The following is a 5,747-nucleotide window of genomic DNA, read 5'->3' as shown; positions in this document are numbered from 1 at the left end:
GGGTCTCGGTGTGGCTGAGTGCCAGCCAGGGACAGTGCGGGGAGCTGCACACTGGGTCTCGTCCCAGCTCTGCGGTACCTTGCTGTGGGATCTTGGGCATCTCACTTCTCTGTCTTTCTCTCTGTCTGTCTGTCTGTCTCTGTCTCTCTTATCTCTCTGTGTATCTCTCTTTCTCTCGTTTCTGTTTCTTCATCTAGAAACTTGCACTATTTGATCGCCAAGGTCCCGCCAGACTTGAAATGCTATGACTTTATGATGAATCATAAAGGTGAGTCACCAAGAACTCTGAAACCCCGGGACGAGTTAAGGTTGGGGAGCGTCACCAGGCGCAAGGGAAGACGTGGACCCGCTGCATTTAGAAACCAGCCGGGGATGATGCCGTGGGACTGCCAGCCGGCGGGAGCGCTGTCCCCCCGAAGGGCCTCCGCTCTGCGGGATTACGAGTGGAAATCCCTTTAATGGGGACAAATCCCTCCTTGCATAATGATTTGCATCCAGAAAGATTTCAGTGCAGATCCTCCCGGGATGCAGAATTAGTTCATGGACTTGAATTCAGACTAACATGGCTGTCTCCCAAAGAGTAGATTTTCTTTCTTTTAAAGGAATATTTTTATTGATTATTATTATTATTATTATTTTATTGCTTAAAGTATTACAAAGGGTATTACATATGTATCCATTTTATCCCCCCGCCCTAGACAGTCCCCTAGCCTCCCCTATCACCCAGTGTCTTATGTCCATTATTATTATTTTTAAAGTATATTTCTATTGATGTCAGAGAGGAAGGGAGAGAGAGAGAGAAACATCAATGATGAGAGAGAACCATGGATCGGCTGCCTTCTGCACACCCCTTACTGGGGATGGAGCCTGCAACCCGGGGGCCTGTGCCCTGACCAGGAATCGAACCTGGGACCCTTCAGTCCCCAGGCCAATGCTCTATCCACTGAGCCAAAGCAGCCAGGGCCCGAGAGTAGATTTCCTTAGGATGGGAGCCTGGGTCTGGGAGCCTGAAGACAGAGTAGAAAGAGTGCCCCGAAGGTCAGGGGCGATAAAAGAGTCCAGTAATGCGATTGGTCACAGCCCAGTGCGGCTGCATCCACTGCCCCCTCTCACTGTCCCGTGCCCCGCCCCCCACCGGCCAGGGAGGCGGGAGGCGGGTCGCTGGCCCGGAGCGGGCCCAGGGCACCTTCAGGGGCGGGAGCGCGGAGGCACCTTCCTTTCTCAGCGCGACGTCCAGGACGTCCAGGGCGGCCCATGATGAATGGCCTGGCAGCGCCCGAGGCTGCAGAGCCTGGCCCTGCCAGCACCTGAGTGTCCTGAGCCCCCGGAGGGAGGGACGGGGGGGGGGCAGGCTGAGGGCCACCAGGGGACACTGAGGAGGTGGAGGAGGGACAGAACCCTGTGGCTTGTCCCGACCCGGACAGGGGACCCGTAGCACCAGGGGACACATGGGGACCAGACCACATTTCCTCCTCCTCCTCCCCCTCCCGCTCCTTCCCCCCTCCCCCTCTTTCCCCCCTCCCCCTCCTCCTCCATTTTTATTGATTTCAGAGAGAAAGGGAGGGGAAGAGAGAGAAATAGGAACATCAATGATGAGAGAGAATAACGGATCGGCTGCCTCCTGCACACCCCTCACTGGGGATCCAGCCCGCAACCTGGGCCTGTGCCCTGAGCGGGAATCAAACCCGGGACCCTTCAGTCCACAGGACGATGCTCTACCCACTGAGCCACACCGGCCAGGGCGGACCACATTTCCACCTTGGGCAGGTCCCTGGAGCTGCTGGCTCAGGGTCCTCGCTGCCCAGGCAGGAGCTGCACCGCCGGCACTTAGTACAGGGTGAGCACGGGCCACGGCGACCCTGTTGCTCGCAGTCCCTCCTGTGTGGGGAGACAGCCGATCAGTGATTCTCTCCCTCTCCCTTCCTCTCTGAAACCAATAAAAATACATTTAAAATCAGAAATAAGTAACCATCCACACAGCCCCCACCAGCCTCACCAAGGCACCTTCACTGGCAGATTCCCACGGTGCCTGTCTGATCCGCTACAGCCCTTGGCTTCTGGGCTCCACAGCAGCAGCGCTTGGTCTCCTGGCCTCCGGGGGGCGGAGCCACCCTCCTGGCCCCAGGCGGGGCGCAGCTCTCACCTCCTGTTTATGAAGACAACAGCTCAAGTTCACGGTATTAACAGTAACCACGGCCTTCCACTTCCGCAGACCCCCTCTCTCCACACACAGAAACACGCATGCACAATGAAATACATGCGCACAGAAACACACACACACACACAGACCCAAGTTCACAGAAATGCACATGCACACACACACACACACAAGAAATCAGAGACGCCCACTGACTGTAACCATCCACTATGACCCCCGACCTTCAGCAAAAGGCTGCTGCCCCGCAGGCAATGGGGCCACGCAATCATTTTTATTTAATAAACATGGATTCAGTGCTGACCATGTGCCGGGCGATGTTAGAACCCCTTCCCAAATACTGACCCTCACGACAACCAGAGGAGGAAACGGAGGCAGAGAGCTGCGCGCTGGTAGTGCGGGGCTCCCAGCGAGGCTGCGGGCCCCAGAGGAGGCGCGTGAGGGACGGGCAGGAGGTATTGAGGAGAGGGAGTCCCCAGGCGCTGAGAAGGGAGGTGATTTACAGTGACCTCGAGACCCTGACACATCCGTCAGGCACAGGGGCCTCACGCGGATATGAAGGAAGAAAGGTAGGGCTTTCTGTACCTGGGTGTGGCATACAGCAAGTGCTCAATAAACAGGAACACGGTGGCATCACTACTCTGCCCAATGGTTTCAGACCACATCTCTCCTTTGAATTACAGGCCTTGGGCAAACAAGGTCAGAATTCGCCTCCATAATTCTGGGACTTCAGGGGGAACAATTCACACCTCCAGGACTGGCATAGTTCCTGTTGGCTGGGGGAAAATCCCTTGAGGCCAAGTGAGATCTGGGACCTCCCCAAGATCAGAGAGGGCAAACCCACCCCCAATTCTAACCCTAACCACAGCACTCAATTTAATGCTAAACCTTAACACTAACCTAAACCCTACCACTACCCCTACCCCTAACCTCCCCAAGGTCAGGCAGGGCAAACCCACCCCCAAGACTAACCCTAACCCCAGCACTAAACCTAATGCTAACTCTCACCCTAACCCTAACCACATCTTAACTTAAATCCTAGCCCTAACCCTAACCCTAACCATAACCATAACCATAACCCTAGCCCTAGCCCTAGCCCTAACCCTAGCCCTAACTCTAACCCTAACCCTAACCCTAACCCTACCCTAACCCTAACTCTACCCCCAACCCTAGCCCTAACCCTAGCCCTAGACCTAACCCTAACCCTAACCCTAACCCTAACCCTAACCCTAACCCTAACCCTAAGCCAGTCACCCAAGCACAGGGAGGGGGCCTCCTTGAAGCTTAGCAAAGGCTATTGTGTCCCCTTTGTCTGTGTCTGGGCTCTTTTATGGCCTCGAAGTGTCACAAATGTCACTGCTCCAACACAGATGGGCCCTAGCAGGGCTGCTGCGCGCATCCATAAGGAATGTGCTTTCTGGATTCTGGCCTTGCCCTGTCTGCCTACTTTGCAGAATTATTTTCCATTACATAAGTCTCTGAAAAAGGCCTTGAGTTGCCGAGTGGCAAGGCACCACATGAAATACAAATGAACCAAAGTGTTGATATCAAAGAACGGGGGAGTCCATCTCGCCCGTGTCTCTGGAAGAGGCCCATTATCTGACGGCTCCGCTGACTCATCCCCACCTTACCTAAGGGGCGAGATCTGGAGGCTCAAAACAGCCCTGGACTGGGCCTGCCCAAACCCTCAATAGTTTGCCTCAATTAGGCCCAAGGAGGGGTGTGTGTGGGGGGGGGGGGAGGGGAGGGAGGGTGAGCGAGCCAGAGAGAGGGAGAAAGGCAGGCAAGGGAGCAGAAACTGCTGGTTTGTCGCTAGCCTTCTCCCATTTGCCTTCTCCTGGGCTCTCCCAAATGAGTCATTAGCAGTGGTCAGTTTGTCCATCCTAGTGAAGGGACTAACTGAGCCAGATAGGACCTGGCTCATACTTCGCAGGTGATAAGGATAGATCTCCTATAGTTGCAGAAGGAAGCCAGGAGGCAAAGACGAGACGCGCAGATGGGGTTTAGCCGTGGATCCGAGGCCAGTGTAAGAAGCCTGTGATTCCGAACGGTGGTGGGGGCAGGTGGGGGCCCAGGAAGTGGGTGACATTCATGGGCTCCCCAATTTCCAAGCTGCTAAAGAACCTGAATATAACTCATGTGTCTACTCTCAAGAAAGGGGACCTCATCCCCAATTCAGAGGCAAATCTTTTTAAAAAATATGTTTGTATTGACATCAGAGAGGAAGGGAGAGGAAGAGAGCAAGAGAGAAAAATATCCATGATGAGAGAGAATCATGGATCGGCTGCCTCCTGCACGCCCCCCATTGGGGATCAAGCCCACAACCCCGGCCTGTGCCCTGACCGGGAATTGAACCCTGACCTCCTGGCTCATGGATCGATGCTCAACCACTGAGCCACGCCCGCTGGACCAGAGGCAAAGCTTTACCATTCTAACCCAATCAATGGTAATCCCTCAGAAATTGGTTTTGAGGATGGGGGTCATGTGATCCAGTGCTGGCCAGGGAGCGCTGAGCGAATTCCATTGGGAGCTACCGTCCTGTAGGAAGCAATCCTGGAGACAGCGCTTTGCCATCAGAGGTTGTGTCTGCATGTGATGCCGGAACTGCAGCAGCCTTTCTGGGACCCCGACAGGCAGAACAGAGGGTCACAGAGGAGAGAAGCCTCCAAGTGCCATCTTGGGGACCTTCCTATTTGGGGGGTTTCTGTCACTTGCAGCCAAAAGCATCCAAAGGAGGCAGCCTAGAGATTATTTGGGAACCAGAACAGTTGGATACACCCCCCACCCCCAACCGAGGGCGGCTGGAGCAGTCAGGCTCAACTCTCCCTTCCTCTCTGAAATCAATAAAAACATATTTTGTAAAAAAGAAGAAACACTGGAAAAGCAGCTTCAGCATAGGTTTCATGGAGTTACCAAGGATACGGGGATCCTGTTAGGGTGGGGGTGGGGCAAAGGTGCATGGGGGGGGCGGGGTCTCCTGTGCAGGCTCCCTGGCTGGTGCAGTACTTTTAACCCCTCAGCTGCTGGGGTGGAGGAGGCCTGGGAGATGGTCCTCAATGGGGAGACGGAGACTCAGAGGGGCCGAGTGACTTCCTCCAGGTCACACAGCGAGGGACTGGCAGAGACCGGCTCCTTCTGGTGCCCAATTGTTGGGAGGCAGGGGCCACAGGGCTGGCTGACAGGATAGACCCCACAAAGGGTGAACGAACCCGCTAACTAACATGGTCTGGCCTCAGGGACGAAGTGCCTCCTTGTATTTCTTTTTAAAAATCTTTATTGTTGAAAGTATTACATATTATCTCCCCTTTTCCTCCATGGACCCCTTCTAGCCCGCCCCCACCCCAGGCCTTCACCACCCTATAGTCTGTGTCCATGGGTTATGCCAGGGGTGGGCAAACTTTTTGACTCCAGGGCCACAATGGGTTCTTAAACTGGACCGGAGGGCCGGAACAAAAGCATGGATGGAGTGTTTGTGTGAAAAAGGGTACGGTTTTTGTTTTTTTTTAAGTTTTATTCATTTCAAACGGGTTTGCCCACGGCTGGGTTATGCATATCCTATATAATAAAAAGCCTGTGGTCGTGACGCCCTCAC

General features: G+C 54.5%; 1 non-coding gene across 1 annotated transcript; it reads right to left on the bottom strand.

Annotated features, from left to right (window-relative positions):
• Positions 1–885: 885 nt before the first annotated feature.
• On the bottom strand, positions 886–964 carry TRNAP-GGG (transfer RNA proline (anticodon GGG)). Its single transcript has one exon. It is a non-coding gene; the product is annotated as a tRNA-Pro (tRNA).
• Between the last annotated feature and the right edge of the window lie 4,783 nt (positions 965–5,747).

The sequence above is a fragment of the Myotis daubentonii genome, chromosome X, assembly GCF_963259705.1.
Source record: "Myotis daubentonii chromosome X, mMyoDau2.1, whole genome shotgun sequence".
Lineage (NCBI taxonomy): Eukaryota > Metazoa > Chordata > Mammalia > Chiroptera > Vespertilionidae > Myotis > Myotis daubentonii.
This window is presented reverse-complemented; position numbering and strand designations above follow the sequence as displayed.